Below are 12,438 nucleotides of genomic sequence, written 5' to 3' on the forward strand. Positions count from 1 at the left end.
TAGAGACCCTTCAAAAACTGTCCCCTCCCCAGTGCCTTCCTGCTGGGAGCCTCAGCTCCAAAGCCTGCCCACTGGCAAAGGCTTTGCAGCATGGCCTTCACCAGGGAGAGGAGCACTGAGGCTGGCACACTCAAATTGGGGGCCAGCCCCATACTCCTGGAAGTTAGGGAGATGGGCTAGAGGAGCTCCCTTAGAGAGAAATTAGGGGTATCGGGCCTCTAGAACTTGGGGGTCAGTAGCCCAGGCAGGCATCTCTGGTCCAGTGGAATATGGCCACATCCCCATTAACCCTCTGCAGCCAGTGGGCAGGGGCAGCCTAGAGGTGCCCCAGGGCCCACACAAGGACCCAGGTTGGGAGTGCTCATGGCCTGGCAGCCAAGCAGGCTGTGAAGGGGGACCCAAAGCAGGGAGGATGCTTGGATGGAGCTCTTACCAGCTGCCAGCTTCATATCTCCTGAGTTGGGGGCTCTCTGGGCCCCTGTCCTGCTTTGTGGCCAACAGAGCCCAGGATCCTGGCCAGAGGATGGTCCCTCGCACCGCTGCTGGTTCTGGGTGCTGCTCGGCAGATGGGAGTCCAAGAGCCCAGCTTGGGCATCCTCCCGAACTCCGGTTCCAAGCCTGCTTCCAAGAGGACCCAGGGCTGACCACAGGCTTGCCCCATATGCTCCCCTGCCCTTCATCTTTCCTATTTGAAGGAAGACCGAGACTCCCAAGTCCCAGCTGGAGGCACCCCTGCCTATTCTGCTTAGGCTTAGCATACCCTTGCCTCTGTTCTAGGAATCTGCCCCCCTCATCTCCAGGAGTCTACCCAACACCCACACAGTCCGAAGTACGACCCTCTCCCTCTTGGCCATGCCATCGTCCCCCAGGACCCCAGATATGGAGCTGTCCTCCTCCGAGGCTATGCCTCCGTTCTTAGGAGCCTGGGACCAGGCCAGCTGTTTTCCCCGGACAGCCAGCTGTTTTGCCCATTAGGAAGCAGCCCTGGCTCCTCTGCTAAAATCGTTGCTGTGGCTGCAGCGTGGCAGCCCCGCTGGGCCAGGGCCTGGGAGCTGTTAACTCCTCTGGGCCCAGGCAGCCCCTTCCCCCTCCCAGCCCCATCCTTTCTGCTTTCCCCTGACCCACAGGAGTAGCCTGTCTCAAGACTTTTAGAGACCCCAAGAAGACCAAATATTTCTATCCCCACCCCCCTTGACAACTGCTAACTGGCCTCCCTAGACAGAGCCTTGTCCTCAGGTGAACCCAGGTGATAGGGAAGTTTCAAAGGGATAAATGTTATCCCCATTCATAATAATAATAATAATAATAATAATAATATCTATCATTAACTGTTTTTACTCTGTGCCAGGCATTGTGCTAAGTGCTTTAAGTATATTATCTAACTTAATTTTCACAACAACCCTGTGAAATAGGGAATATTTTTATTTTACAGAAGAGGAAACCAGGATACCAAAGCGTAGTGAATCTAAATCACTTGCCCAAGCTCATGCAGAGTTGATGTTTGAAACCAGATCTGCCTTCCTCACTCTGGCCAGCCCTGGTGGCTCCTGAATTGCTCTTGGTGTTGCTATTTAGCTTACCCTGAGCTCCTTGCCCCAGGCTTTCTTTCTCAGGTCTGGGCCTCAGTAGCCACATCTGTGAAATGGGGAAATGGATGGATGGAGTTAACCGCCAGCTCCTGGATGCTGAGTCTGGAGCTGTGCCTGGCTCTACACTCAATACCTTCCAAGAATTTATTAGCAGATAACTCCTCCTGGTGGCTGTGGTCAGCCTGGGCCAGAATCCCAGCTTTCCTGACTCCCGGCTGCCTGGCTTTGGGCAAGTGAGTTTACATCTTACAGTATCAGTCTCTAAAGCTGGAGAATGGGAATAAGAATGTGCCTACTGCGTCCTTGATTTTGTTGTGGAACGGATGAGATAACGCAGGTAACGTGGTTAGCCCAGGGCCCAATGCAGAGGAAATGGGTGGGAAATGTTACCACTTACTATTAGGACTATTAGCCACAGTCTGGAAAGATCCGAGTGGCCCATCCACCACTGTGCACCTCCATGCTCAGCACAGAGCTGGTACATAGGAGGCTCTGCCGTGACTTGAAAATGAATGACCCCTGTCCAGTTGTCCCACGTGGGGAAAGCAGGCTGGAAGAGGGCCACAGCTTGCCCAAGATAACATGGCTACCTGGGTAGAGCTGGGATTCAGCCTATCTGTGGGTCTCTCAGGACCCATGCTCTAACTTCTGGACCCCTGTGGTCTTCTCTCCTGAGGCCGGAATCTGTTCTGGGAAGGGGGCAAGGGAATAGGGACAATCCCAGGGCTAAGGCAGCCCAGAGGTGACTTGGCTGTGACTGGGTGGGATCTTAGGGTCTGAGAACGACCCCTCAGGATGCAGTGACCCGTGCTCTCCCCCTTTGTCCCCTCCCCCCTGCCCACCATGGGTCAGTTCCCTGGTCCCAGCCTAGACATCTGGAACTGGGGCAGACAAAGGGCTGCGAGAAGGGACAATAACCTTCTGTCCATTTTCAGATGCTGGGCTGGGCCTGGCCAGGGCTGGGGGCCGGAGCCCCGGCGAGGCGGTGCCAGGCCCCCCGCGGGCAGCGGACAATGTTGGCAGTGATGGAGAGGAGGCATTTCAAAGCGTTTTGTTCCTGCTGACCCCCTCCCCCCAACATCTCACCCCAGCTTGGGGTGAGGCCCTAGCCCCACCCCCAGCCACCCAGGCCCCTGCTCCAGGCGGCTTGGGGACCAGCCACATTCTTGACCTCAGGGGAAAAGTTTAGACTCTTTGCGCCCTGGGCAACAATAACAGTGTCACAGAACTGATTTAGGAGCAGCACTTACCATCACAAAGCAGCAGACAAAGAGCAAGGGCTGAGAACGCGCCGGCTTCTGCGCCTCCTCCTCCAACCGCTGCTCACTTCCCTTCTGGGCTCTGCTGGGGCAGGACTGGGTGCCAGCCCTGGGCACACCGGGGGAGGATTTGAGGTGGGCAGGGGTCACGAAGAGACAGGGGGATCCAAGTGGTAATCTGGAGGCTTGAGAGCTACTTCCTGCTCCACCACCAATTTGCTATATGACCCTGAGCAAGTCCTTCCCCACTCTGGGTCTCAGTTTCCCTATCTGTAATAAGGAGGCTAAACTACAAAGTCAAAAGCAAGAGGCTCTGATCTTGTAGGCAGAAGGGTTTCAGTAATGGTGGTGATGGTGGTGGTGGTGGTGGTGATTGTGATGGTGAGAAGTCTTTACTACTCAGTGCTTAGCACTTCGTAGGTTCCAGGCAGTTTGCTTACTAAGCCCTTTCTAGCCTTCATCCCCTTTTATTATTTAAACCTCATCAACCTCACAAAACAGATGTACAATTAACCGCATTTCACAGTTGATAATCTGAGGCTCAAACAAGTTGAGTCATTTGTCCAGGGCCACACAGCTTGGAGGTTGTGGAGCCAAGACTCAAGGCAAGGCCGGTTTACTCCTGATTATACACCAGTGGGAAGGAGAGACGAGCAACGTGGCAGCTGGACACTGGTGAGTTCTGGCTGGGAGGGCCTCCCCTCCCAGCCAGAGCCTATAAATAAAGAAATATCTGATTACCCCCAGGGGGGATTCTACCCTTTGGAGCAGGTGCTTTCAAAAACTAGATTGATTCTTATCTGAGGTTGGCCTAGGTGAACACCCGGGATGCAGGGGACAAGATGCAATGACCTCCAGTATTAGAGGCAACAGAGAAGAATATTTAAGGGCTTGGGGCTCTGGAGACAGGCTATGGGTTTGAATCCCAGCTCTGACTTTTCCTGGCAGCATGTCCATGGAAAGTTACTTCAACTCTCTGTGTCTTGGTTTTCCGATCTGTAAAACTGAACCCACCTTCTAGGAGTGTAGTGACTATTCAGAGAGGTGCATGTAAGGCCTCGGAATAGAGCCTGACTCAGTGACTGCCTGTTTCTGCTCAGCAAGGTCTTCCCAGCCAGGTCCCTCATGCCAGGACACCCGAAGGTGGGCACCACTGGGGACACTGTGGCATTCAGTCCGTTGACCTTGCTTTCCAGGAAGTGGATGGGCTTTGATTACCCCATGAGGGACTATGGTTATACAACAAGAGCAAAGGGGTCCCTGTTCTGTAGGATCTGTAAGGAAGGCAAAGGCCAACCACGGCTTCCAGGGATAGTCAGAGGAGAATGTGGCTTCTCTGAGGCCCAGGCAGGACTTGTTCCTGCTACCAGCCTTGGCCCTGGGCATGGTGCCTGGAGAGAGGAGGAAGGGAGGCAGGCCTCGAGGTGCTGTCCAGAGTCTGCCACCTTCCCACCCCTGGCCTCTTAAGTCCAGAGGGACCAAACTGTATGTGGAGAGGGAAGGACAGTGGTGGCCGAGGACAAACAGTCCTGCCCTCAGTGTTGGAAAGGGGCTGGTGGGTTTGAATACCAGCTGTGTCACCCAAGATAAGTTGTTACCCCTCTCTGAGCTCATTCCAAAAGTCTTTTAGAATCCGAAGTGTTAAAAAAAAAAAAAAAAAATCCCACAGGAGACTGCGGTTCCACCAGTTAGTCAAAAAGTAGGCTTGGAGTCCAGGAGTCCTACACCCCAGACTCCAGCGCCCCACCACCTCATTCCCAAACTTCGCCTCCAGCCTCTCTAACCATCCTTTCAGCTCTCCTCACCAAAGCACCCATGACACACCAGCCACAGACAGGGCGAGAAACAGAAAACAACACAGAATCTTGGGGATTCAGGGAGCCCCGACAAGGACAGCCTCCCCCTCCCTCACTGCCTGGCTGTGGGGCCAGAGGGGCACTCACCCGGGCACAGCTTCCTGGGGTCCCCCTCAGCCCAGAAGGTGGGTGGCACTGCTGGGTGTCTCTGCCACAAGGTGACTCCCACCCAGCTCCTGCTGCCGGGAAGGGCTGGTCAGGCGGGCTCTCAAGGTGCTGACCGCCCTTCCCAGGCAGATTTTCCTGGCATCTGCTGGGCAGGAAGGGCACTGGCTAGGGCTCGGTGGAGGGGCAGGGAAAGATTTAAGTGAAAGTGTCTCCTAGAGGGCTTGTCCCCAAACCCAACCCCACTCTCCTTCTGGACGCTATGAGCGAAAGGTCTAGGAAGCCAGGGACCCTCAGGAGTGGGGAGAGAGCTGATGGGGAGGCTGAGATGAGCCCAGGCCCCTGCCCCATCCCCCACCCCCACCCGACAGGCCAGCATGGCCCACACTGAGGTGTTTGCTTTTCCTGTCTCTACACTGACTCCATTCAGAGCGGCTGATCCCCACCCCCAGCCAGCGGCCAGCGAGCCAGGGCACCAGGGAGCGCGATCACCACCCGCCCTGCCTCCCTCCTTCACACCCCCCCCTTCCTGCCATCTTCACCGTGGGGGACACGTCAGCCACGAGGGCTTCCTAGTTTCATGGGGGGCTGGGGCAGAGGGGGCCCACCCCAGAAGAGAAGAGAGAAAGAGGGAAACCAAGAGGGGAAGAGGGAGGTGGAAAAGAGGCAAATGAAGTCGGGAAAGAGAAGAGGGACACAGAAGGGACCAGTAGGGAGGAGAACAGGGCACCCAGTGGAGAAGGCCCCAGGCAGAGATGAGGCGGGAGGGCAGAATGGGGCGCACTGCAGAGCAGGACTGGTGCTGGGCAGGAGGGCCTTTACAGATGGTCCAGGGCCTCGCTGCTGCCTTTGTGCTGGTCAGGGCTTGAGGTGGTCCCCGAGGCTGGGAGCTCCTGATGCCCACCTGAAAACCAATCTCCTCCTACTCCTGGGACAGGGGCCCAGGCTGGGCTGTGACCTGGTCTGGGGCCAGGGGAAGGAGGAGGGTGAAAAGTTTCCTCAAGTCAGAAGGCCATGGGGGAGGCATCTCAGGGGGTCCTGCTCTTTGCTCTCTCTGACTGTCACGTTGGTACATAAAGGGGGTATAAAGGTCAGATGTGGCCTTTCAGGCCCGTGGGAAAAACTCTGCCTATTTCCCTAATCCATATTTATTGGTGTGAGACTCTGGGTTAGGAGGAAGCCCCCCCACCCCCACCCCCAACCCCGGCCAAGCCAGGTTAGCACTAAGAACAGGCTCCATGTCACCCAAATCCTACTCTTTGTCTCCAGATTGGCTCCAGAGTCCTCCCCCTTCCCTCCTCTCCTTCCCTCCCCCCCACCCAACCCCTCTTGGGGTTGCCAAGCAACCGTGGAAGGGTAGCTGAGATATTTTCTTTATTACAAGCAAAGGCAAGACAGCATCATGGCCCCAGGAGGGGCGCAGGGTGGGGGCTGGGGGCGAGGGCGTCCTTACTCTGGTGCGACGGTGCTGCCTCCCTGCTCTGGACATGGGCAGTGTGGAGACAGGGCCTTGGAGCCCAAGAGAAGGTAGAAAATGTAATGGAGTGGTGGTCGTGGTGAAGGCCATGAGTGGGGTGCGCAGACATTGGTCCAGTCTAGACAATGCTCAAAGCAGAGGTGGTGCCAAGAGACCCAGGCGCAAGTCTCTCACCTGTCACTCACTAGCCATGCCACCTGTACCAGGTCACCTCCCTTCTCCGGTCTAAGTTTTCTCCTTGATAAAATGGGAATAATAACACTTATTATCTCATTTAATCCTCACACAAATGCCATGAGATATTTATTTTTCCCTTTATACTGGTTAGAAAACTGAGGCTCAGAGACATAAAGTCATGTGCCCGGCAGGTAACTGGCAGAGGTAGGATTCCTGGGCCCCAGTTTTTTTTAATAACAGCTTTATTGAGATGTCATTCACATACCATACAATTTGCCCACTTAAAGTGTACAATTCATTGGTTTTTAGTATGTTCAAAGAGTTGTGCAACCACCAACATAATCAATTTTACAACATTTTCATCACCCTAAAAAGAAATCCCATGCTCATTAGCTATTACTCCCCATTTCCCCCTCAATTTCCCCTCCCCCTAGCCCTAGGCCACCACTAATCTGCTTTTTGTTTCTTTCTTTTTGTTTTTTAAAAGATGACTGGTAAAGGGATCTTAACCCTTGACTTGGTATTGTCAGCACCACGCTCACCCAGTGAGCTAACCGGCCATTCCTATATGGGATCCAAACCCGTGGCCTTGGTGTTATCAGCACCACACTCTCCCGAGTGAGCCCCGGGGCCGGCCTGGAGGTGGCTACTTTAGACTGTACGCCCTCCCTGTCCTGCCTTCACCCACGTCATGGAGAGGAACATTTTTTGTAAACTGAAACATCCTATGCAGGATGGAGGGGTTTTTACGATCCCCTCTGAGTGGGAACAGGTGGCCTGGGTTTGGCATCTTCTGAGATTAGACTGTGTCAGGTTGTTGATTCATTTTCAAATGTGGGCCACTAGCCCAGTCACCACATTAGAGCACCGACACGCTTAGAAAATTCTTTTTGTAAAAATGGGGCCATAGGAGCCCAGAGCAGGCAAGGACCTGGCCTGGGCAAGGGCGACATTGTGTAGTGATTGTTGGGCTCTTTCCTCTGTCCCAGGCTGCCTGGCCAGATCACGGTGAAACCTGGATTGATAGCAACACTTGGGGACGGGATTCCAGGGTTGGACATACCTGGCACAGAGGTGGAGCATGACCAGCCTGTTGCCACAGCTGTTCCCTGGACACCTGTCTGCCATGCTCTGGGTCCTGGGACTGACTTCAAATCACAGAATTGAGGCCCTAGCATGGTAGAAGCCTCTTCTAGCCCCCTTCAATGAGTCCTGCCCACAGCAATGCCTCCAGTTCCACACCCAGAACCTCAGTTGATTCATTAAATTCATGTACCCACTCTTACTTCTTTCCATTCTTTCTTTCTACTCCTGCCACATGTGGGAGCCAATTTCTGAGGCAGGAAAGGCTTGAGGGAGATTTCTTTGTCATCGAGCATTTGCCAGCTCCTGTATAATTTTATAATATGTGGCAGAGTTACACACTGTCAATTCTTTATTCATTTCATCTTTCACTCAATTGCACTGTCAATTCTTTATTCATTTCATCTTTCACTCAATTGTCCCAAAGTATGTTTTTTCATCCATCTGTCTTTCTATCCATCCATTCATTTAATTATTACTTCAATAAAACATTCTTTCATTCATCATTCATTCTAAAATGTTTACTGAGCATGTCCTTTGTGATGGGCATAGGGTTTGGTCAAATCCTTGGCAAAATATCAGTCCTGGTGGGAAGGAAGGGCACACTTAACTGGTAGTGTGGACAACTTTGCCATCTTCGTCCCAAGAGTTTTTTTTTTTTTTGTAAAGGACAAGGACAAGGGAGAGAGCAAATGTTAGGAACAGTTGAGTGCATGCAGGAGCCCAAACACGGACGTGTGTGTGTGTGTGTGTGTGTGTGTGTGTGTGTGTGTGTGTGTGTGTGTGTGTGTGTGTGTGTGTGTGTGTGTGTGTGTGTGTGTGTGTGTGTGTGTGTGTGTGTGTGTGTGTGTGTGTGTACCTCAATTACTGCAAGCAAATGCAGAGTGTGTTTGGATCCTCTCAATAGCACGACAACCTGTGGGGAGGCAGGACAGGCACAGGGATAGGTATAATGACCTCATTTCACAGAGATGCTAACTAAGGTTCAGCCTACTGGAATTCAGTTGCCCTGGAAGCCCAAGGCACTGCTGCCTCTTCCAGAAGTTTTCCCTTATTCTCCCTGTTGGAATGAATCTCTGCCTTCTGTAATCCTGGAGCACTTGGCCACTATTTCAGTAAAGTATTTTCCTGCGGCTCTGCTCCTTTCTTTGTGGGTCTGTCCACTTATCCACTGGGTGGGTACTTCTGGAGGCGCTACATCACTGTACATCTTTCTCCTCCCCTAGCCTCCAGTATGTACATAGGAACTTGCATACACCAGGAACTCACTAAGTGCTGCTCCTTGCAGGTCACCCGGACCTTCAAGAACACAGTTCCAGACCTTGCTCTGCCATCACCAGCTTTCACCTGCAAACCACAGTAGCCAATTGGTCTCCCGTCATCCAACTTTTCCCTATCCTCCCTGCCCCCATTCTCCATACTTTGGCCCCAGCCAAACTTTAAAAATGTAAATCTGAACTTGTCAGACTTTTCAGAATCCCTACAGTGTTTAGGATAAAGTCACAAATCCTCCTGATGTCCCACAGGGCTCGGCAGGGTGACCTTAGCTTTATTTGGAACTTCCGCTTTCTCTCTGTGATCCAGCCACACCGATTCTTTCCTTCTCAGAACTTTCCAAGTATTTTTTTGCTTGCTAGCTTTAGAGCACACTGTTCCCACCGCCTGGGACAGCGCCCACCTTCACCTCCTCAGAGCACCTCTCCACCCCGCTCCCCCTCCCACCCCGTGATCAGCCACTGTTGCACACTGTGTCTCCTTTGGGGACATGTGTCCTCTGCTGAGGACATGTGTCCTAGCACACAGTAGGCATTCCCTAAATATCTGTTCAGTGACTAGAGGCAGGAGCCTTCTTGGCTCCTCCCTCCCCACCCCCGCTGCCTCTCTGAGGGTGAGGGTGAGGGTACCTAACCATTCTCTGCCCAGAACTGATGGGCTTTAAATAGCTCTGACATACCCCGGCGGCGGAAACGCCCTCCTCCTAGAATGTAGCTAGGACCCAGCCAGGGAGTCCTCCGCTCTTGCAGAGACTACTTTTGCCTGTCTTAGTTGTGTCGTGCCAGGCTGGGGTGGGGCTGGGACCGGATTATAATTTATAAGGAGACACGGCTTGTCCCACCCTTATGAGTGTGCATTTACATCCATCTGTCCCCTATGTATCTGCTAAGTAAAGGCTGGGAAACCATAGTGTGCAGTGGGTTTGAAAGCCGTGGGTTCGAACTCTGGCGTCACTTGCCAGCTGGGGAAAAGGGACTTAACTGCCACCAATCTCAATTTCTTCATCTGTAAAATGGGACTGATAATAGTACCTACTTCCTAGGATTGCTGTCAACAGGCTTCTATCTTTAAATGCTTAGGACTTAAGATGTCTACTCATGGTTGTTATCATCATCAAATGGAGCATTCCTAGGAGTTGGGATCTTGTTAACAGGGCTGGCACTCTCTTTCAAACCCAGGCTTCAAGTATTACTCCCCAGAAGCCACATTTTTTCAGCGTTTGTGAGAAACTCCAAGAAGTCTACGTGGTTCATTTCTAAATCATGGGGCATGCCCGCAACCACCCACAGACAATTAATGATTGGTTGGGGGATGGCACTGTTTTAGACCCTGGAGGCACAAAGATCAGTAGCACCCATTTCCTGTCCTAGTGAGGAGAATCAGACAAATCGATAGTCACAATTCTCCTGGGCATGTGGCAAGGCTACCCACAGATAGGGAGGACAGGACAGCATTTCGGGACAGGGCAGCAGGTGCAAGGGCAGAGGCAGGGGTGCTTGGAGTGCTTGGGGAACCTTGGGGTGGATGGAAGGCAGCATGTACAGGAAGAATGGCCACACATTCCCCCCTCTAGGGTGTGATATTCATTGGGAAAATAGGCTGAACTCTGGGGGTGCAAAACTGGGTATGTATTCCTGCAGTAGACTGAGAGAACTTTCTCTGTGCCAGACCTGGCTGGGAGTGGGGGAGTGCATCAGACGTTGGACAGAGCTCCTGGAGGGGTGGGCTGTCCAGTGGGAGACAATAGCAAGACAGCATTAATAGATTCCACACCCCTCATACACCCACCTGCTCCCCCAACCCTCCACCCCTGCTGCTAGAGCCTAGGTATTCACGAGCCTGCAGGAGCCTGGGAATCAAGCTCTTGTCCTTGGTAGGGGGAGGAGGCAGTTTCCAGATCCTTAGGGGGGCTGTGGTCTCTGAAGGTGGCATCCTAAGCCTGGGATTGGGGCTGCAACCCCTCCTCACTTATCCTTCAGCATACCCTTCTAAGGGGGTGACCCTCTGACCTCCAGAGTGTTCTCCCTCACCCTCCAGCTAGACGTCCCTGGGCAGCAGCTTAAGGAAGGAGGTCTCCAGAGGCCTTAGGTTTAGATGCAGCTGAGAGGCAAGGTTTGGGCCTTAAGTGACTCTGGGGTCCCCTGGGCACTTTTGGGGGAGCTCAGCCAAGACCAGGGGCCTGAGTCAGGTCCACGGGAGGGCAGGGCAGAGATGATGGTGTCTGGTCCAAGAGGAGGGAGGAGGCATTGGGCAAAGGGATCAGGCCGAGGGAGCAGGCGGGGCATCGGGAGTAGAGGGCGCCGAATGGGGGTGGACGGGCGAGGGGTCCGGCCGGTGCAGAGCGGGGGCGGCCCCCAGGGAGGGGCACGCTATGTCTTTAAGAGCTGCCTGAGCGCAGGTTGCAGCTGCCTGGCCAGCCCGAGAGACAGCGGAGATTCATTACCCGCCGACACAATGACCATTGATGGCCCCGTGGCGTTATTCAAATCCAGTACCAATTGCAGCCGAGCCCCTTTCTCCGCGCCAGGCCCGTATTGTTGGAGCGGCCCACTAAAAGCCCGCCCCGGCCCCGAGCCGCCAGAGGCGCCCGCTCGGGTTCAGCCCTGCGCCTCGCCAGCCCGCCGGCTCCCAGTCCGGCTCCCCGGGCGCTGCAGGTGACCCGGCGGCGCATTCCAACGCTCCCCGCCGCCCGGGCCACCGCCGCCACCGCTACCGCCGGCGCCCTGGCCGCGACTCAGCCACAGGGAAGCGGAGAGCGCCCGAGCCGGTGCGTGCGCGGGGCTGGGCGGGGGCGGGGGACCCACGAGTCCAGCAGCCCGGACCCCGGGCTCGGAAACGCGACCCGGCCTCGGGACCCTGCTCTCCGGATTCCCGGCGAGCCCAGGCTGGGGGCGGGGAGTGGGGAATCGGGGTTCCCCGGGCCCGACAGAGAAGATTCCCCCGACCTGGGGCGTCGCAGAGACCCCGGGCCGCGATCGAAGGAAACACACCAGGGGCAATGGGGATCCCCGCGCAGGGTCGGGTCCGCGTGCCACCTCGTCCACCTTACCGCGGGATGGGCCGCGCCTGCAGAGCATCTGCGAGGTGGTCCGAAGCGCAGCTCGGGAGATCTCCGGGTCCGGCGCGTTTAAAGGGCGAAGCGGAACCCCGCAGACCGGGGCCCTGAACTCAGGGGCTTCGCCACTGATTGTCCAAACGCAATTCTTGTACGAGTCTGCGGCCAACCGAGAATTGTGGCTGGACATCTGTGGCTGAGCTCCGGGCGCAACAGGGGCGGGGGCCTCAGGGACGGAGCTCGGCGTGGGCGAGACCCCTCGGGGCGGCGGCTGTCCGGCCCCAGCGCGAGGATCGCGGCCCCGGCCCGGGGCGCACAGGAGGGACGCCGGTCCCTGCCGCCAGCGCCGCCATCCGCATCCTCGTCCTCCTTCCTTCTCTTCCTCCTCTGAGGGTGACCGGTCCCGGCTGCGGGGTCCTCCAGTCGATCGCGTCGTTATTCCCCTTTTCAAATTTCCGCCGGAACGAAGCTAGGAAGCAGGGGCAGGGCCCGAATGTGGTCCGGGGAGCCCGCCCTCGGCCCGAGCCGCAGGAAGTCGGGGATCAAAGACGATGCCGGCGGA

The 12,438-nt window shown here is 55.1% G+C and overlaps 1 non-coding gene across 1 annotated transcript; it reads right to left on the reverse strand.

The window, feature by feature from the left end:
- Positions 1-7,779: 7,779 nt before the first annotated feature.
- On the reverse strand, positions 7,780-7,870 carry LOC134366274 (small nucleolar RNA SNORA12). Its single transcript, XR_010022265.1, has one exon. It is a non-coding gene; the product is annotated as a small nucleolar RNA SNORA12 (small nucleolar RNA).
- Between the last annotated feature and the right edge of the window lie 4,568 nt (positions 7,871-12,438).

This window comes from Cynocephalus volans, chromosome 17, assembly GCF_027409185.1.
Source record: "Cynocephalus volans isolate mCynVol1 chromosome 17, mCynVol1.pri, whole genome shotgun sequence".
Taxonomy (NCBI): domain Eukaryota; kingdom Metazoa; phylum Chordata; class Mammalia; order Dermoptera; family Cynocephalidae; genus Cynocephalus; species Cynocephalus volans.